The 22,482-nt window shown below is 40.4% G+C and overlaps 1 pseudogene; it reads left to right on the plus strand.

The window, feature by feature from the left end:
* Nucleotides 1–18,449: 18,449 nt before the first annotated feature.
* Nucleotides 18,450–18,567, plus strand: LOC126413390 (5S ribosomal RNA; annotated as a pseudogene).
* The last annotated feature ends 3,915 nt before the right edge of the window (nucleotides 18,568–22,482 follow it).

The following is a 22,482-nucleotide window of genomic DNA, read 5'->3' on the forward strand; positions in this document are numbered from 1 at the left end:
GGGTGCTACTGCTGGAACTATCAACTACTTGTTTTTTTTTTTTAATCTTTGAAAGCATTTTATGTGAACATTTGTATAAACTGATTTTTTGTGTATTGTGTAAACTATTATGTAAAGTCACATGTATGAAAGAATTTGTATTGCTTACTGTATTTTATATATTAGGTTATTGAAAGGTCAGTGCAAAGCCAAAATTTTATCTAATTATGTGATATTTCCGTATTAATATTATCTTTTATTTTTGTCTGTATTTTTGTGGACGAATTTGGTTGTATTTTCACCATCAATGCTGGCAAAAATACCATCAAATTCTGGCCCGTGGAGGAAGGGCATATGAAAGGTGGCTACACTGAGCCACAGCGCCAGAGATTGCGCCAAAGAGTATTATTCAGCCGCCTCCACTGGCAGTGCTTGTCGAGAACTCGTAGTAGTCAGTGCTTGCTGAGATGTCGTAGTGAAAAGTTCTTGTCGAGAAGTCGTAGTGGAGAGTGCTTGTTCCATGTTTTATGCAGTTGTTTGATGGGCTAGACAGCAGATGTTGTTCGAATGGAGATATTGTAATGATCAGAGTGCTTTTCGTCAATATATATGAAGGTAAAATATTCCCTGTTTTTTCATTATTTCAGTGTCTTAAATAATGCGTCATTACAGATTCAGTCAACAAAGCATCTGGCTCGTGTTCTTGTATTAGAGTGTAATTCTGGTTTCCTTACGCAATTATAGTATTTATATATTTTTTTTAATTACTTCAGTATAAATGGTATTTAAAATTTCTTGTCTTATTGAAGAAGAACCGTGCCAGATGTGTACGTTGAATCACACTTCCACACTCAGAACAATTACACTTGTGTTTTGGTTTCGTAGGTTTTATAGTTGCTGGGGACTTAATTAATTAATTAATTAATTGTGTTAACGAAAATTTTCTTTCATTCCTTGTTGTTATTCTATGCAGTCAGATTGCGTACTAAAACTAGTCAGGGCCATCCGTACCAAATGACAGAATAAATAACTTAACGCAACAGTATAAACAGTTAACTACTAAATGTGACAATACCGAAACCCGAGTCGCGACACTTACAGAAGACGTAATTAAACAGAAAGAACAATTAGGTGACTCATCGGAAAGAGTTGAGGAGATCTCAGATAAACTGATAAGTCTTAGTTTACATGGGGACAGAGATTCGTATGATACAGCTCCATTACCATTTGTAGAAACCGAAGAGTACCAGAACATACATAAGCATGTTGAAAATCAGGGAAAATTTAATGAACGCGTGAAAAGGGAATTTGGGGCATTACAAAAGCAAGTCAAACAAATTGAAGGCGAAATCGTAGGAAAAGACAGCAAAAGAAATTTAGGATCACAGGTAGCAGAGGGGTTTGAAGAAAGTAATTTGTTTCATTTACGGGATACAACAAGAGAGCGCCAGGCGCGAGAATTTAACAATAATCGTCATTGTGACTGGGACAAACGCGGTAGGTCTTTGTCGCCACGAGGCGAAAACTTTGACTATAAACACTTTTTGACTGTTCGGAAATTTAAGATCTTTCGCAATTCTAAGAATGACACACATCCATGTTCATGGCTAGATCAATTTACGTACGCACTTCCGCCAAATTTGCCACTAAGTCACAAACTGGAAATTATGTGCGGCTATTAATGTCCTCAGGGGATTCACTACACTAAGTGAATATGTGCCGTAGCGTGCATAGGGCCCCGAGCTGTAGTGGTGCTATTTCCCTTTTAGTTTTCTGCACCGCTGCCTACTCTTTTACTATTCTTTGCATCTGTCAAAACAACTCTTCTACTATCAATCTATCTAGAGAGTAAGTAAACAATAACCGGATATGACTATTTTACCCAAAAGTGATTTCGGAAATTACCATTTGGACTTACTGTGTCTTCAGCAGCATTCATTCGTAGTTTAAACGAAATCTTACCTGTTTATCTTCGTGACAATATTACTTCATATGTTGACGATATTCTTATTGCTAAACGTTCTTGGAGTGAACACAACAAAATTCTGGATTCAGTATTACGTATTTTTGCAAGAGTTGGCATTACAGTGAACTTGGAAAAATCTGAATTTGGTCGTTCTCAGGTGAAATTTCTCGGTCACATTATTTCTACAGAAGGTATTCTTCCTGATCCAGAGAAACTAGACGCTATTCGTAATTATGCTGTTCCTACTACAAAACGTGATGTTCGTAGTTTCCTTGGTGTCTGTAATTTTCTTAGACGCCGTGTTAGATTGGACAATTTGGCCACACCTCGTTTTTGCGAACTATCTGGAAAGTTCTTTTTAAACGAAAATCGGTTGACAACTCTGTTTGGTTAGTTTGTATTCCTGATGAGTGGGTCAATAAATTGATTTGGTACACACATGTCAGTTATGCACACTTTGGTCCCAGAAAATGCTTTCATAAATTACGAGAAAATTGCTACTTCAGTAATATGGAAAAACGTATTCGATCTGTTCTTGCCAAATGCAAATTATGTCAAAAGGCTAAGCCGCCAACTATTTCTCATAGAACACCGTTGTTTCCTATCATTCCAGCGAAATTAAAGGACATGGCTGCAGTCGATTTGTTCGGTCCAGTGGTTCGTTCTACTAATGGTTTTGTGTACATTTTTGTAGCAGTGGAACTGACGTCAAAATATGTGTGTCTTACACCTTTACGCAAAGCAACAGCTCGTCCAGTATCTAATGCTTTCATCAAACAGTTTCTTAAAGAAGTGGGTCATGTTGATAAGGTTATATCAGATAATGGATCACAGTTTCGCTCTAAAATTTGGCTTCGTACTCTACGGCGTCGTAAGATTAAACCAATCTTCATTTCACTTTTTCACCCTCAATCTAACGCTTCAGAGAGATGGATGAAGGAAATCAATAAATTGTGTCGTCTTTATTGTCATCAGAATCACAGAACGTGGGATCAGTACCTTCATATTTTTCAAAACATACTGAATGAACTTCCTAATGACTCAACTTCTTTACCGCCTATACTGATATAAAAAAAAAAAGCACCGACAAATCACATTTCTGAAATCGTTCCTTTTCCGCCTACACGGAAACTGCGGCATTCTGAAGTTGTGAACCTGGCTCTACAAAATATTGTGCCTGCGGCTGCTAGAAGAGAGAAATCAGCTAAGCGTCCTGGTCATTAAAAAACTTTTTCAGTTGGCCAAAAGGTGTTAATTAAGTCGCATCGTTTGTCTCACAAAGGAAAAGGCTTGTGTCGCAAATTTTTTCTGCTTTATAACGGCCCATATAGAATTCGCAAAATTATTCATGATAACACTGTTGAAGTAGAAACTCTTAAATCTCGACGCTCTAAAGGAATACATCATATATCGAACGTTAAAATTTTTGTGGAATGACATACTTTTGAGAAACTAACAGCTACATGTAAACATGCGGAGAGTACAAGGATACCGCGCTGTGTTTTGGCGGCGGCACATACTCAAAGCAACAGTCAAGTCTGCGCGCCGCACAAGGCAGTCGTTGACCGCAAAAAACTACTTCCTACGTCACGCGCCTACAGCTGATCGAGCGCTGAGTGCGAATGCACTGACAGCCGTAAACAAATACACAGTCTAATTTCTCCGATTAAATTCAGTATAAAGCTATAGTGACTTGATGAATTATGTTATTAACGTTCAGTATTTTTCAGGATACGGTTCTATAAAATATTTAAGAACTTCAGGTAAATTCTGTGCGTGTCCGACGTTAAGACGACTTGCTATCGAGAAAATTTCAGGAAGAATGTTATTTCGAAGAAGAAACTAATATACTAAAAAGGTAACTATTAATTGAGTTTATTTTTCAGGTAACATATTTCCACTTAGGTACGTACTTTAGACGTAATTTTCTGCTCGCGATTATGTGATTCATACTTTGTGCTAAATTTCATGTTCTATGAATTTACTTGTGAAGCGACGTGCTTGCGTACATTAACTGATTTTTACAATGATTGATTAATGAATAAGATTGTTACTTATGTATATTATGCATCGCTTGTCTGCTATGCTTTTTCACTGATGTCACATTATTTTTTTTATGTGCCTGCTGTGCGTATTTATTTAAATTATAATTGTCACATGATTAATTGTGCTGATATGGTTATGTATGTAGGTTATACTTTGTGATGTATCTGTTTGCGCCTTCATGTTTACTTATTAAGATGACATATGAACATTTATTTGCTTATGCTGATATGATGCTAATGACCTGTTTATTATGTAAGATATATATTTGCTGCTTTGCGTATGGATTCCATATATACACATTTCTATTTTGTTGTCATAACTACTCTTTAATTTGGTATATAGAAATGCTGATATACTGTGTACAAACATGGAGTTTAGGTTACCCTATGGTATTAATTATAGATTGTTTGCTTGGCAGAGCCTCGTTGTAGGGATTGTGCTGCATCCACTTGTTGACATTTTGTTCTCCACTTGTATATTTACTCGCTATTGCATGTTTTGCTTACGCTCAGTGCCTTATATTTTTAAGATAAGAAAATGAACTGCTATAATTCGACGAACGACATTAGTACAAGAAACTTCATAGAAGTCACATGAGCGGAGGTTTTATGGAAGCTGTATAAATTTATGTTACTAGGAAGGAAACCAACGACATGACATACCAACACTAGGGTTAGACCATTGACAGTTATTACACTGCATTCTTCGTGAGCAATTGAAATAGGAAGTGACACTTGACACAAGAAATACTCCACATGTGTGTTTCTGATTTGCCATGATTCTTGAAGTGGTGTACACACTATGAAATATTACTATCATTCATACTACGTAATCGTACTTAATTACTGAGAGTTCTTCGAACTAAAGTCTGTTAGAGGTCATGTATGCATTTCTTTTGTTTAATGATGGACAAGGTAACCAAAATGTATTTTATAATTCATAATGAGTAGAAGATCTGGGTCAGATGGACTACACAGAGGTTGTGTGTGGACATTGTGTCTTCGGATTGTATGGGATGATGAACTGAAGTTTGCACTAGGATTTTTATCTGTACTTGTTCGAGGAGACTGACTAGAGGAAAGAGTTGTTATGGAAGTGAAATGATATTGATAATAAGGTTTATATGTATCGACGTATTGAAGAGGTATTATTGAGGTATTGAGATTATGTGAAGTTGATGATCATTGGAGTTTTGGTGGACAAGAGGTAAGGTAAATGATATTGATGATAAGGTTTATATGTATCGACGTAAGAGGTATTATTGAAGTATTAAGATTATGTGATGCTAATAATTATTGGAGTTTTGGTGGATAAGAGGTAAAGTAAGTGAGGAGCATATTTTTTTTTTGTTGGTTTTATGGAACAAGGAGGATGAAGATAGCAGACTAGAACACTAAAGTGGAAGGAAGATTGTCTACACACAGTTTGTTAAATCAATAAGCAGTATATACTTTTTTTTTGGAGAGAGGAAGCATTTGCATATCTTGGCACACTGACAGTTGTTCGGCAACCGTACATTTTGATCTGGCTTGGCAAACATTGGTCTTGACATGATGACTATGACGTTGACTAACTATTATTGACTGATATACATTGCTGCCACTACTACTTCATACACATGATGAACATCAAATTTTGACAGAATTGCATTTACACAGTTAACACTATTCAATTACACAGTAGTACTTAATGTGGATGAAAGATGAGTGAGTGTGTTTTGTGTGTTTTCCCTTCCTAATCCCAGAAAAGTGGTACCGACTTACCTCCTAAATATTATTTTACTTGTTTGTTGTGGCTTGCACTGACACCCATAAATATTATAGGTTTACTAATATTTGTGTATTTGTAATAGTTAATATGACAATTATATGATATGATTTATGTGTTTGTTATAATTTGTATGTTTAGTGTAAGAGCATTGAGAATAATTTTGTAAAAGCAATTGTGTGTGCATTCAGACTATTGTTCATGCCTGAACTGTCTGATTAGTGATAGTGAATATTATGGACTGTTACCTGCACTTGTTCAACATAATGGGTGCCACTTAGAAATGTTTAATTTCTGCTGATGAACTGTGTGATTAGTGATAGTGAATATCATGGACTGTTACTTGCACTTTTTCTACGTGATTGGTGCCACTAGGACATGTTTAATTTCTGCTTATAAGCTCTGATGAACAGTGTGATTAGTGATAGTGAATATTATGGACTGCTGTCTGGACCTGCTCTTCATTGCTAGGTGCCACTGACGGACTGCTTCTACCGAAATGTCACTTGTTGGTGTCTGCACCTACTCAACATTGCTGGGTGCCACTAATGGAACTGTTTCTACTGAAATGATGTCACTTGTTGGTGTCTGCACCTGTTCAACATTGCTGGGTGCCACTAATGGAACTGCTTCTACTGAGATAATGTCACTTGTTGGTGTCTGCACCTGTTCAACATTGCTGGGTGCAACTGATGGAACTGCTTCTATTGAAATGATGTCACTTGTTGGTGTCTGCACCTGCTCAACATTACTGGGTGCGACTGATGGAACTGATTCTACTGAAATAATATCACTTGTTGCTGTTTGCACCTGCTCAACATTGCTGGGTGCCACTGACGGACTGCTTCTACTGAGATAATGTCACTTGTTGGTGTCTGCACCTGTTCAACAATGCTGGGTGCCACTGATGGACTGCTTCTACTGAAAAGATGTCATTTGTTGGTGTCTGTACCTGTTCAACATTACTGGGTGCCACTGATGGAACTGCTTCTACTAAAATGATGTCACTTGTTGGTATTTGCACCTGTTCAACATTGCTGGGTGCTACTGCTGGAACTATCAACTACTTGTTTTTTTTTTTTAATCTTTGAAAGCATTTTATGTGAACATTTGTATAAACTGATTTTTTGTGTATTGTGTAAACTATTATGTAAAGTCACATGTATGAAAGAATTTGTATTGCTTACTGTATTTTATATATTAGGTTATTGAAAGGTCAGTGCAAAGCCAAAATTTTATCTAATTATGTGATATTTCCGTATTAATATTATCTTTTATTTTTGTCTGTATTTTTGTGGACGAATTTGGTTGTATTTTCACCATCAATGCTGGCAAAAATACCATCAAATTCTGGCCCGTGGAGGAAGGGCATATGAAAGGTGGCTACACTGAGCCACAGCGCCAGAGATTGCGCCAAAGAGTATTATTCAGCCGCCTCCACTGGCAGTGCTTGTCGAGAACTCGTAGTAGTCAGTGCTTGCTGAGATGTCGTAGTGAAAAGTTCTTGTCGAGAAGTCGTAGTGGAGAGTGCTTGTTCCATGTTTTATGCAGTTGTTTGATGGGCTAGACAGCAGATGTTGTTCGAATGGAGATATTGTAATGATCAGAGTGCTTTTCGTCAATATATATGAAGGTAAAATATTCCCTGTTTTTTCATTATTTCAGTGTCTTAAATAATGCGTCATTACAGATTCAGTCAACAAAGCATCTGGCTCGTGTTCTTGTATTAGAGTGTAATTCTGGTTTCCTTACGCAATTATAGTATTTATATATTTTTTTAAATTACTTCAGTATAAATGGTATTTAAAATTTCTTGTCTTATTGAAGAAGAACCGTGCCAGATGTGTACGTTGAATCACACTTCCACACTCAGAACAATTACACTTGTGTTTTGGTTTCGTAGGTTTTATAGTTGCTGGGGACTTAATTAATTAATTAATTAATTGTGTTAACGAAAATTTTCTTTCATTCCTTGTTGTTATTCTACGCAGTCAGATTGCGTACTAAAACTAGTCAGGGCCAACCGTTTACGAGACTTCGTAATCGGACATATAGCTAAAAAAATTAAAAAATTATTTGCATTTCATATTTATATAATTAAGCTCCCATGCACCCTGTCTGTCTGTACATCAGGTCTATCCTCTCTTGTTTAGCTGTGGTTGTGCCGTCGCATTTCCACTTCACAATCACATCACCGAGGGTCGACTTGGTCAGCTGTAGAAGGGGTGAAATGTCCCTGTTGGCTCTGTTATAACATCCAGTGACTAGTCACGTTCGAAATCACTGCGATCTACTAGACACAACATTCTGCTGCGACTGCTTCTCTACTGACAAAACAATACTTCCCGCCTCCTTGTATTCCAGCAGGTCTCCCTCTCGGCACATCTACTGGCCAATTCCGCACCACATACGAGGGGTGTGAAAAGTCCGTGCAAAAATAAAAACTACTTACGTGTTTGGGGTAAACCTTTTTTATTTTTCGACATCCTCCCCTTTTAGACTTATACACTTTGCCCAACGCTGTTCTAATTTGTTGATCCCTTCCGAATAATAGGAATTGTCCAAATCTGCAAAATAGCTATTAGTTGCTGCAATCACCTCCTCGTCTGAATAAAATCTTTGTCCCGCCAGCCATATCTTCAAATTGGGGAACAAATAGTAGTCTGAGGGATCCAAGACTGGAGAATAGGGGGGATGTCAAACGAGTTGGAGTCCTATTTCCATTAATTTTGGGACCACAACTGCTGAGTTGTGTGCTGGTGTATTGTTGTGATGGAAAAGGACTTTTTTGCGGTCCAATCGCCGGCGTTTTTCTTGCAGCTCTGTTTTCAGACGGTCCAATAACGATGAATAATATGCACCTGTAATACTTTTACCCTTTTCCAGATAGTCGATGAGGATTATCCCTTGCGAATCCTAAAATACATTCACCATAACCTTGCCGGCCGAAGGAATGGTCTTCGCCTTCTTTGGTGCAGATTCTCCCTTGGTAACCCATTGTTTAGATTGTTGTTTGGTCTCAGGAGTATAGTAATGTATTCATGTTTCATCCACAGTGACGAAACGAAGCTTTAAGTCCTGTGGATTCTTCTTTAACAACCGCAAACAATCCTTGCAACACTTCATACGATTCCCTTTTTGGTCAAGCATGAGCAGTCGCGGAACCCATCTTGTGGATAGCTTTCTCATGTCCAAATGTTTAAGCAAAATATTATGTACCCGTTCATTCGAGATTCCCACAGTACCATCAGTCTCGCGCACCTTAACTCCTCTGTCATCCATCACCATATCATGGATTTTATCAATGATTTCTGGAGTCGTTACCTCCACAGGTCGTCCAAAATGTTCAGCATCACTTGTGCCCATATGGCCACTCCGAATATTTTGAAACCACTTATAAACTGTTCTAATCGAAGGTGCAGAGTCACCGTAATGTTATCAAGCTTTGCTTTTCATAAAGTAATGTTTAATCACCACACGAAATTCTTTTTCGTCCATTTTTTGTCAATCACTCGACTTCCTTGATTCACACGAATGCCAAACACAAAAAAATACACCAATAAGGCTGAAACTTGGTGTGCGTTCCTTCAAAGATGCTACTAACTAAACATGACTTCGATACACGCCCGTGGTGCCATCTCTCGGTCTTTGCACGGACTTTTCAAACGCCTCTCGTATGACTGTCTCGATACTTTTGATCAGACGGTGTACAAGACCTACATGAGTTAAATATTTGGAACAGTGATAAGCAAAGAAACTTCACACTTTATCGATGCTCTAGTGTTCAGAGTTTTATTCGCGATAGAATAACGATAAAATACGAATGCCTAATATACATGTAAGGCATACTTACAACACCAGATGTTTGAGTTATGGACTACTCAGGCGGCAGAAACCGACAAAAGTCACAAGTCTTTCCGTTAAATCTTCTCTGTGTATAAAAGGCAATGTCCTGAGTGACTCATTGATTGCCTGACCCATCATCGCGCAGCCCTAACCGCTAATGATAGATACTTTAAATTTGAAGAGTGGATCTTATACTGTAGGGGTCGTTTAAGAAGGGATTTTGCGAAATTCCAACTCTAAGGGGATGAAGTGTTTATTTGAAAAATGTCGCTATTAAAGCAGTTTTGTAGCTTATTTATTTATTTAGCGTATGGCATCTACAGAGTAAAACTGCGCACAAACTAATAATAAACATAATAAACGAATTACCCATATATTATTAAATGATTGATGCAAACAACAATATGCGAAAGATTAGGGAGACAGCCGCTGTAGCTATTACAAGTCCGCATCTAAGCAGGTCACCCACTGAACAGCACGTGAAGTAGCATTCATGATATCCCTCCATTCTCCTTCAAACCTCCTGGCAGGACATTCGAAGATCAGGTGATGGATTGTTTGTTCTTTTGCACCACAGTCGCATCGTGGGTCATCAGTGAGTTTCCATTTGTGGAGAATGGCCTTACACCTACCGTGGGTCCGCAGCTCGTGGTCGTGAGGTAGCGTTCTCGCTTCCCACGCCCGGGTTCGATTCCCAGCGGGGTCAGGGATTTTCTCTACCTCGTGATGACTGGGTGTTGTGTGATGTCCTTAGGTTAGTTAGGTTTAAGTAGTTCTCAGTTCTAGGGGGCTGATGACCATAGATGTTAAGTCCCATAGTGCTCAGAGCCATTTGAACCTCCCGTGGTTAGTCCTCACACGATTAAGTCTGCACCAAGTTCTTCTGGACATTTGCATTCCTTCCACCGGTATCGAAGGATCGAAATCGGTGATGAGAGGATGGTGATTATTCAGCGACCAGTATTGCCTCCATTCCCTTGCTATGTCGTACCTTTCTGGGAATTTTGTAGCTAGACCTACGAAAACTTGGTTTCTCGGTCAAAAATAAAGAAATACGTGTTTTAGCATTTTTGATAGTTTAACTCTATGGGGGTGAAAGATAACTCTATGGGTGTGAAAGATTTTCTTTTGAAAATAATTCATTATTAAAGGACTAATAAAGTATTATTAAAGCTACATCTATGAACATTGCTATTTAACTTCTCTGTTACAAATAAAAAATACTTGTTTCCGTGTTTTTGGAAATAAAAACCGTAAGGGCGGTGAAATAGGGGATGAGATTTTTTAATTAAAGTGTTTTACAATGGAAGCTTTTTTAAAGGTAAATCTGAAAATGTAAATTTGGCTTCTCAGTTAGAAATAAAAAACTACGTGTTTCACTGTTTTTGGAAATTCAATATCTATGGGGGGTGAAAAGGAAATATTTCACTGTACAAGCGTTTTTTAAGCTAAATCTATGAAAATTTGTATTTGGATTCTCCTCCAAGAGTGTGAAACAGGCGGTGAAACGCTTTATGAAAATATTTCATTACGAAAGCATTGTTAAGGTTAAACCTTTGAAAATTGGTGTTTGGCTTCCCGGTTAGAGATGAAAAAACACGTGTTTCACTGTTTTTAGAAATCCAGCCCCTAATGGGGTGAAATAGGGTCAGACTACCCACTGAATCTTCATCGCCCATCCCAAACAGCTAAGAATAGAAACTCGAACTCTGAAGAGGGCGTTGATCTCAAAACGTAGGCATAGTTTAAGAAGAGATTGTCCGAAATTCCATTCCTAAGGGGGTGAAATAGGGGACGAAAGGCTTTTTGAAAGTATGTAGCTATGAAGAGAATTTTGAAGCTAGAACGACGAAAACTGGTATTTTCTTTCTCTGTCAAGAAATAAAAAATACGTGTTTCAGCATTTTTGGAAATTCAACCACAAAGGGGGTGAAATAGTGGATGAAAGTTTTTTCAAAATAAATAGTTGCTAAAAAACTACTATAGAATTTTTAAGGCTACATCTATGGCAGCTGGTATTTGACTTCTCTGTTAGTAATAAAAGAAATACGTGTTTCAGTGTTTCTGAAAATTCAACCGCTAAGGAAGTGCAAAAGGGATGAAAACTTTGAAAAAAAAATTTTTTTCGTTACATTAAAATAATTAAAGCTAAATTTATGAAAATTGGCATTGTACTTCTCGGTTAGATATAAAGAAATGATTCTTATGGGATGAAAGTTACTATAGAATTATCTCCACAAGAACGCAAGAGGCTTGATAACAAAACCTTTGGACTCCAGCTACCAGAATCGCTTTTTGGTCAGAAATACACTCGGAAATGACCATGCTTATATGGCCTTAATTAGCGTGAAAAGCTTAGAAAGATGTTGCTACTTGTGAACGACACAAAAAGTCGATTAAATAAAACCAAAAAAATATGTGCACGCCATGCAGCAGTGGCCGCTAAGCTGATGGCATAATAATCTGCCTCATGACCCATTCACTGACTTCTGAGATCCTACATACCATAGCTCAATTGTTGCATATAAGAGAGCTGTGTCAGGATCGCCTGAGGCGCTGGCTGTGTAGGCGGCGGCTGTGTACATCAAAAGCACTGCTGGCACAATGTCAGCAATAGACATTTGTTGGGCACGAATCATTTCTTTCTGATGGTACTTAGATTAAATGCCGCCGTAGAAATGACGGGGTGACGACAGCGTGTTTTCAAAGTAGCGGACCGAGGCAAGTCTTCTTATCGCAGGCAGAAGGTAGGAATACGACGAACAGAAAAGCTCATGTACCTTTTCCGGTTAATTCTGAAGCCCCTTTTTTTTTTCAGGTCAGTTTTTGCGAACCCTTCTTGTGCCTGCGCCCTTGGCGGGGGTCTATCGCGCCACGTTCTTTGTACAGCCATGGTTCGTCTTCTTGAACAAACGCAAAGCATCTGACGTAAGGAAAAAATATCGCACTTTGAGCATTAAAATAATAGCTCTGAGAGGTAAAGATCAGTGCGCACTGACTGCCGTAAAGAAATACGACCTCTAGAGGTCTAACTCACGACCCATGTAACGAAAATATTCAAGCAAAGCACATCAGCGCAGGAGAAACTGAATGTGATTCAGTTGCTGAGTTTCGAACGTCCAACTACAACCATCATAAATATGAAAGCCGTATGTAAAGAAAAAAATGCGTCCCGTATGCGGTTTTTGTCACGTTAGCGTAACTACTGAAGTTAAGATTGAAGGAGGACATCGGAAAAGCTCAAAGAAGGGCAACTCATTTTGTACTATAGCGAAACAGGGGAGAGAGTGTCACGGGTATGATATGCGAGTTGAGGTGGCTATCATTTTTAAAAAAAAGGCATCTTTCGACGCGGCGAGATACTTTCACGAAATTTGCCTCTTTTTTTTCCTCCGAATGCGAAAATATTTTGTTGACGCCCACCTACATAGGGAGAAATTGTCATCGTAATAAAATCAGAAAAATCAGAGCTCGCACGAAGAGATTTATGTGTTCGTTTTTCCCGTGCGCTGTTCGAAAGTGCAACGGCAGAGAAATAGTGTGAAAGTGGTTCGATGAACCGTGTGCCAGGAACGAAAGTGTGAACTGCAGAGCAGGCATCTAAATGTAGATGTAAAACACGATGCATGTCAACGAACTTAACAACAAAATTATATTAAAAACGAATATGTAAAAAAGCCATGAATAAGTATCGAAATAATAGAAAATTTCCAAAAATGCGCAAACTGAAAGAAAGTACCAGCACTAGGGCCCGAACTCATTTCAGGTATTCTGTATGAGGAGGTTTGTACGTTAACACTCGCAATAACAAGAGGAGGATGTGTGTGTGTGTGTGTGTGTGTGTGTGTGTCTGTGTGTGTGTGCGGAGGGGGGGGGGGGGGCGGGGGGGTGCATTGTGTCCAACTTTCGAAAATATTGTAATCTAATCACTTTATTTCTATCTTAAAATTTTGAAAAAAAAATTTATTGCATTTTAATGAATTCTGCTGCCATATTCCATGAATATGGTAATTTTTTCTTTTTAATTTATCCCAAAAATTTAATTTTTAGTAGTAGATGTAACTTTCCCCCAATGAACATCATATTCAATATTTACGCTTTCAGGACCTTAATTCTACATGAATATCTCTCTGAAACATAAGCTGTGAGTAAAGCTCAATGACACTTAACGAATTTTGTATACTTTTTTATGATGGGCATTAAGTAACTCTACCCTCTCCCCTCCCATTTGCAGTGCAGGTTACTGAAAGTATGTTTTAATATAAGTCAACAAAATTAACGATTTTGTTTACTTTTCAGTTTTTTTATGGTGGGGCATAAAGTACCCCCTCCCCTCTTGGTAACGCGCTTTGTGAAAAATACGTTGGTGTTGCTACAGTTAATGGGCTACTTACGAACAATTTACAAAAGCAGTACAAATTAGTGGAAATTGCAAAAAAAAGAAAAAATCCTGGGAATGTCGAAACTTCCGCAGGACCTCTTAAGTACAGATCCCTGTGTGATGGAGAAATCTGCAAGACAAGTGAGCTATCGCAGGCCGGGGGTAGAGGCGACCGTTAGTGAAAGCACGTCAGGTATTCTCCCAACTGCCTGGTGCATGACGTCACAAGTGAAAGTAGGTCAGTGCACCGTTAGGTAAACTTGCTCGGAAGTCCGAACCAGCCGCAGATACTATAAGGGACTTCATCATGGTCTTCTTGAGCCCTGTAGGATGTGGGTAAAATGTAATTATGAAGAAAGTTGACAATATTTGCGAATCAATATTTGTATTCTGCGAATTTTTTTTCTATCACCAAATGAAATGCGCTGAAATACCAAGACAGCAATGCGTGAACCCTTCGGTAAGTACTGGAGAAAAATATTATCACGAGACCAACATCTGGTTCTATACCTGTACTCCGTAAGCCACCGTGCGGTTATGGCCGAAAGTGCATTGCACAAAGATCTCATTTTGTTCCTCTTCTTATTCCATTCGCGAGCAGAAAGATTGTGGACACACTTCTGCAGGAGATAGTTTCTTTAGTTTTTGCATTGCAGTCACTACACGACCAGTAAGTTGGAAGAAGCAATGGATTTGTTACTTCGTTTGGGAACGTACAACCTGTCCAAAAGTTCAAGACATTTTAGCCGTATGTTAAGATTATCAGCAGCACACAAATCAGCGTCCTTATGCCTGTGAGCGAGACAGAAATTAGAAAATAGAAAAAAGCAAAACAAAAAGCGAGATGTTAAATTTTGCCTTCTAATATTCCTTCGTTCGCCGCTGGTGGTCTCGTGGTAGCGTTCTTGCTTCCCGAGCATGCCGGCACGGTAGCTCAGCGTGTTCGGTCAGACGGTTAGCTCCCTCTGTAATAAAAAAAAAACTGAGTTAATCGATCAACAACTTAAACGGATGTCTTACGACGTCCGCCCCGAGTAGATGCAACGAACAAATTCGAACAAAATGAGATTTAAATAAATAAAAAATAAAAAAAGCACCGGATCGCGGGTTCGATTCCCGGCGGGGACAGGGATTAATACCTGCTCCGAGGTGACTGGGTTTTGTTTTGTCGTCGTCATCATCATAATTCATCCCCATTACGGTCGGAGGAAGGCAACGCCAAACCACCTCCATTATGACCTTGCCTAGTACGGCGGTGCGGGTCTCCCGCATCTTTCCCCTACTACTTTCCATTCCAATATTCCTTCACAAAGGGAAACCGAAGTATGTCACCATCGTCTTCATCAGTACTCCGCAATCCATCTGACGGTGGGTACTTCTGGTACAACTAACTGATCCCTCCTCCCCTGTTCTACCCGCGAACGATTGTTGGTGAGCCTGTGTATTAGCTCTATTTTCTCCAATTTTCTTGTGGTGGTCATTTCGCAAGGCATACACAGGAGGAAGTAATATATTTCCGACTCTTCCCGAAAAAGCAATCTCTCGAAGTTTCAATACTAAATATCTCCGTTATGCATAACGTCTCTTTTATAGCGTCTGCCGCTGGATTTTGTTGTAGCGCTCTCACGCAGACTGAACAATCCCCTGACGAAATGCGCTGCTCTCCGTTGGTTTCTCTCTCTCTCTCTCTCTCTGTCTCTCTCTCTCTCTTTCTGTCTCTCCTCTGTCAGTCCTACGTGGTAAGGGTCCCTGGTTAATGAACAATACTCAGTCGGTGGAACAATTGCCTTATAAGCCACATTTTTCGTGGATGAATTATGTTTCCTTTAGATTCTTTCTATGAATCTCAGTCTAGCATCTGCTTTTCCTACTATTCGTTTTATGCTGCGATTCCACTTGTGGCCGCTGCCCGCCCCTGCGTATAGATTGTGTTAGATATTTCACGGTGGATAATCTTTCCAGCAGTTTGTCATCAATGGTGTAGTTGTACAGTAGTAGATTTCTTCTGCTGTATATGAGCAATATGTTACATTTACTTACATTCGGGGTTGACTGCCAGAGCCTACACCATTTACACTACTGGCCATTAAAATTGCTACACCACGAAGATGACGTGCTACAGACGCGTAATTTAAATGACAGGAAGAAGATGCTGTGATATGATTAGCTTTTCAGAGCATTCACACAAGGTTGGCGCCGATGGCGATACCTACAATGTGTTGACATGAGGAAAGTTTCCAACCGATTTCTCAAAAAAAAAAAAAAAAAAAAAAAAACGGCAGTTGACCAACTGGTGAGACGTTGTTGTGATGCCTCGTGTAAGGAGGAGAAATGCGTACCATCACGTTTCCGACTTTGATAAAGGTCGGATTGTAGCCTATCGCGATTACGGTTTATCGTATCGCGACATTGCTGTTCGCGTTGGTCGAGATCCAATGACTGTTAGCAGAATATGGAATCGGTGGGTTCAGGAGGGTAATACGGAACGCCGTGCTGGATCCCAACGGTCTCGTATCACTAGCAGTCGAGATGACAGGCATCTTATCCGTATGGCTGTAACGGATCGTGCAGCCACGTCTCGATCCCTGAGTCACCAGATGGGGACGTTTGCAAGACAAAAGCCATCTGCACGAACAGTTCGACGACGTTTGCAGCAGCATGGACTATCACGTCGGAGACTATGGCTGCGGTTACCCTTGACACTGCATCACAGACAGGAGCGCCTGCGATGGTGTACTCAACGACGAACCTACGAATGGTAAACGTCATTTTTTTCGGATAAATCCAGGTTCTGTTTACAGCATCATGATGGTCGCATTCGTGTTTGGCGACATCGCAGTGAACGCACGTTGAAAGCGTGTATTCGTCATCACCTGGCATTATGGTATGGGGTGCCATTGGTTACACGTCTCGGTCACCTCTTGTTCGCATTGACGGCACTATGAACAGTGGACGTTACATTTCAGATGTGTTACGACCCGTGACTTTACTCTTCATTCGATCCCTGCGAAACCCTACATTTAAGAGGATAATGCACGACCGCATGTTGCAGGTCCTGTACGGGCCTTTCTGGATTCAGAAAATGTTAGACTGTTGCCGTGGCCAGCACATTCTCCAGATCTCTCACCAACTGAAAACGTCTGGTCAATGGTGGGCGAGCAACTGGCTCGTCACAATACGCCAGTCACTACTGTCGATGAACTGTAGTATCGTGTTGAAGCTGCATGGGCAGCTGTACCTGTACACGCCATCCAAGATCTGTTTGACTCAATGCCCAGGCGTATCAAGGCTGTTATTTCGGCCAGAGGTGGTTGTTCTGGGTACTGATTTCTCAGGATCTATGCACCCAAATTGCGTGAAAATGTAATCACATGTCAGTTCTAGTATAATATATTTGTCCAATGAATACCCGTTTATCATCTGCATTTCTCCTTGGTGTAACAATTTTAATGGCTAGTAGTGTAATATAGCATCACCACTGGGGGACAGACATCGTATCATGAGATGGTCCTGACTAGTCAAAATGGCTACGTAATCCTTGGCAGTATGCGAGCTTGAAGAATAACTGTGGGACTCACGAATACCAGGATATCGCTTCTCAAATCATCACTTACATGTTTCTCTCTTAGGAAGTAAACTCGGCCAGAAGTTGGAGAAAGTGAAAAATGAGACTCATCGGACCAATAACTTTCATCCACTGCTCCACTGTCCGCGTTCCATGGTTTCAGAACTCTCTTCTCCTGTTAAGCGCATTTGCGTCAACAACTCGCCTGCAGTTCTCAGCTTATGGAGCTCCCTTCGTGTTGTTCTGGTGCTGACGATGTTCGCGAGTGCGACTTTCAGTTCTACACTGACTTTTTCAGCTGTCGTCCTCTTATTTTTCAACACAATCGTCTTCTATGACCGTCTGTCACAATCACTCAACACACATTTTCGTTCAGGTTGTGACGCAACGGATGATGTCTTTTCGCTTTCCCTTTTTGGTATAAATTTTCGGTATGGTGCTTCCTGAAAAACCAAAGACTGTCTATCTTCGCTACAGAAGCACCCACCACACGAATACCAACAATTTGCACTGAGCTCCGACGTAATGCACTCACAACTACACAGAATACTGCTCTGACCAGGATTCACACTTGTATTGAGGACTTTGGGTAGGTGCCGTTCGTGGCCACTGCACAAATACAACAGCGCAACCTCCATGCTTGGCTCAGCTTCTGCCATTACAGGTATGTTCAAGCAATCAGTCCTCGCGGTGTTTGTATACTTTTTCCACACCATGTATTTCACACACATCTGTAACATATTTCATTAGTAGTTAGCTTCACTTTGCTGTTTCTTCTGAAATCTGAGCCAAATTGTAATTCTGTCTGGGTAAGAAACATGCACAAAATCTTGGGCAATTTTCTCCTATGTAGGTGTGGAAATGAAACAAACACTTTTTACTTTTGTAATAGGGTAAGTGCCAACGGCCATGCCGCAGTGGTAACACAGGTTTCCTTCAGATCACCGAAGGTAAGCGCTGTCGGGCTGGACTAGCACTTGGATGGGTGACCATCCGGTCTTCCGAGTGCTGTTGGCAAGCGGGGTGTCCTCAGCCCTTGTGAGGCAAACTGAGGAGCTACTTGATTGAGAAGCAGCAGCTCCAGTCTCATAAACTGACATACGACCGGGAGAGCGGTGTGCTGACCACATGCCCCTCCATATCCGCATCTAAAGACGCCTGTGGTCTGAGGATGACACGGCGGCCGGTCGGTGCCGTTGGGCATTCCAAGGCCTGTTCAGAAGGAGTTTAGTTTTTAATAGGGTAAGTACTTCATCACATTTCTTCACTTTCACTTACATTCAGTCTCTCTTTAAAAAAAAAATGTTTTTCAAATGAGTCTGGGTTTAAATATAAATTCGAGGACCTTTGAATGTAACTTTATTTCAGTTTAACGAACACTATCCTAAAAACAAATGAGCTCATTGTCGTAAAACATTCTTTGAAGGTTGAGTACTACACCATGCTTTACTCCTTCCACGGACGGACATATTTGATCTACCACGAATTCTTCATCTCCAAGTTATGTAAGTTTCCGTTTGAGGGCGTTGCTCCGGTGTATAAGCAGCCTAGCGCGATTCCGATGCTAGTTTATAAGCGGCGACGTATAGGTGAGGGATTAGTTGTGTATTCGTGTCATTCCGACGTGCCTGCGGTAAATGGGTAAACATGAACAATGGCGACATTATTACCAAATGCAGCATGGACCAACGTGTTGTTATTCTTCTCTTGGCTGCTGGAGGAAAAATAGCGGTGGAGGTGAATCGAAGAATAAAGAATGTACATGGGGGAGCATGTCTATCGAAAATGGTGCGCCAAGGGGAGATGCTGCCACATGGCAACGCACGTCTCCATATCGCAACTGTCGTAACGCGGAAGTTACGCCAACGCAAGTGGAAAATACCCGAGCACCCGCTCTGTAGCCCTAATCCTTCCCCACGCGATTATTTCGTCTTCGGTCCTTTGTTTTACCAAACGGGTATTTTCAGCTTGGTGCGTCGCTAGGATGATTGCCTCAATACTCACGGCTATTTTGCCTATTGGCACACCCACTACGGTCTCTACGGTTTTCGAACTGAAACTTTTTTGTGGCCCTTTAGATACACTACTGGCCATTAAAATTGCTACACCAAGAAGAAATGCAGATGATAAACGGGTATCCATTGGACAAATATATTGTACTAGAACTGACATGTGATTACATTTTCACGCAATTTGGGTGCATAGATTCTGAGGAATCAGTACCCAGAACAACCACCTCTGGCCGTAATAACGGCCTTGATACGCCTGGACATTGAGTCAAACAGAGCTTGGATGGCGTGTACAGGAACAGCTGCCCATGCAGCTTCAACACGATACCACAGTTCATCAAGAGTAGTGACTTGCGAATTGTGACGAGCCAGTTGCTCGGCCACCATTGACCAGAAGTTTTCAATTGGGGAGAGATCTGGAGAATGTGCTGGCCAGGGCAACAGTCGAACATTTTCTGTATCCAGAAAGGCCCGTACAGGACGTGCAAGATGCGGTCGTGAAATGTAGGGTTTCGCAGGGATCGAATGAAGGGCAGAGCCACGGGTCGTAACACATCTGAAATGTAACGTCCACTGTTCAAAGTGCCGTTAATGCGAACAACAGGTGTCCGACGCGTGTAACCAATGGCACCCCATACCATCACGCCGGGTAGTACGTCAGTATGGCGATGACGAAAACACGCGATGTCGCCAAACACGGATGCGACCATCATGATGCTGTGAACAGAAAAAAAGACGTTCTGCCATTCGTGCACCCAGGTTCGTCGTTGAGTACACCATCGCAGGTGCTCCTGTTTCTGATGCAGCGTCAAGGGTACCCGCAGCCATGGTCTCCGAGCTGATAGTCCATGCTGCTGCAAACGTCGTCGAACTGTTCGTGCAGATGATTGTTGTCTTGCAAACGTTCCCATCTGTTGACTCAGGGATCGAGACGTGGCTGCACGATCCGTTACAGCCATGCGAATAAGATGCCTGTCATCTCGACTGCTAGTGATACGAGACCGTTGGGATCCAGCACGGCGTTCCGTATTACCCTCCTGAACCCACCGATTCCATATCCTGCTAAGAGTCATTGGATCTCGACCAGTGCGAGCAGCAATGTCGCGATACGACAAACCGCAATCGCGATAGGCAACAATCCGACCTTTATCAAAGTCGGAAACGTGATGGTAAGCATTTCTCCTCCTTACACGAGGCATCACAGCAACGTTTCACCAGGCAACGCCGGTCAACTGCTGTTTGTGTTGTAACCTCCCCACCGCAATTTTAAAAGAAAATAAAGCAATACTTAATAGAAATGGGAGCCAAGTGTAACCTCCCCACAAAATTTTTAAAGAAAAGGACGATACTAATTAGAAATGCTGATGGACATTGCTCTATGCGTAACCTGCCCACAATGAAATGTACTGACAATGGCAACAAAAAATGTGAAATTCGCAATCTGACTCAAATATAAGTTTTTCATAAAAAAATTAAAGTCCATTCAGTGACAAGAAAATTCAATTAAACCGAAATATCGGTCTTTGGCCCTGTGTAAAACAATCAGAATTAAAGTCTTACCTCAGAATAAATGGATGTCACATATCTGCTCTTGTTGTTGCGCACCGCTTGGAGGAACTGCATTGCAAATAATAATATTCTCTTTTTTTTTGTGATTCTAGTGAAATTTTTCTTCAAAAGAAGTGGAATGAAATGGGAAGTGCAACGAGATCTTTAGTTCAATAAAAAAATTAAATTTTTGAAAAATGCTTTTGAAATAAAAATTATTATTAGGGAACTTGTTGGAGAATAATTACAATAAATAAATTTTTTACATTATCTAATGATTATATTAATTAATGGTATACCTTATTCACCATCTTGACCAGTGTTGCCGACCGCCTACATCATACAACCGCACTGGGCTGTTACTACTGACCGACCGCTCTGCATGACGACTATTAGCGTACCGCACGCGACAACTACTGACAAAGTACTGCTCTGCATAGCGACAACTAGACAGAGCTACAGACTCGCAACGACTGACCGACAGACTCGCAACGACTACTTGACAGACTCGCAACGACAGACTGACTGAGAACCGCTCGCAACACTCGCGCGGTCAAGCGCATACTCTCTGGTCACAGATGCTACAATGCCTCGCCATCGCTGCTATGTTACATACGTGTTTCATAACCCTCCACTGGAGGGGCAAAAATTTGGCAGCGATGGTGAGTCATTTGGACTTGCCAAGCGCGGCAAAATTTTTCTTTAATTAACAAATTTCTACAACTTACAGAATATTTAAATGTTGTGCACACGCACTAAGTACAAAATATATCAGACAAAGACAAAACGTGAGTACAAAACATAGTAGCAAATCAGAAAAATGTATATACAAATTATTTGACAGATAATAAAGTGCACAGGCACTGAAGAAATTCTTTAGCATATGCAGAACAAATAAACAGACTGGCAAGAATAATTAGATGTAGTACATAAAGTAAATGTTGTGCACACGCACTAAGTACAAAATATATCAGACAAAGACAAAATGTGAGTACAAAACATAGTAGCAAATCAGAAAAGTATATACAAATTATTTGACAGATAACAAAGTGCACAGGCACTGAAAATTCTTTAGCATATTCAGAACAAATGAACAGACTGGCAAAAAATATTATGTTGACAAGTGACATAAGTGTACTCGCATTGGAGTTCAGCGAATCGAAAAATGTATAACCTATGAACATAAATGATGTTACCAAAAAAAATTTTTTATTTTTTTTATTTTTTTTATTTTTTTTTTTTTTATGTGACAAGAATCAGGATAGGAAAGGGAAGGATTGCATCATGGTTGTAGCACTTTAGATTGCACACAGCTGCTCTGAAAGTCCATATCTTTCCACAGAAGTACAACACCAAGTGACACAACTTGAAGTTC

Source organism: Schistocerca serialis, chromosome 7 (assembly GCF_023864345.2).
Source record: "Schistocerca serialis cubense isolate TAMUIC-IGC-003099 chromosome 7, iqSchSeri2.2, whole genome shotgun sequence".
Lineage (NCBI taxonomy): Eukaryota > Metazoa > Arthropoda > Insecta > Orthoptera > Acrididae > Schistocerca > Schistocerca serialis.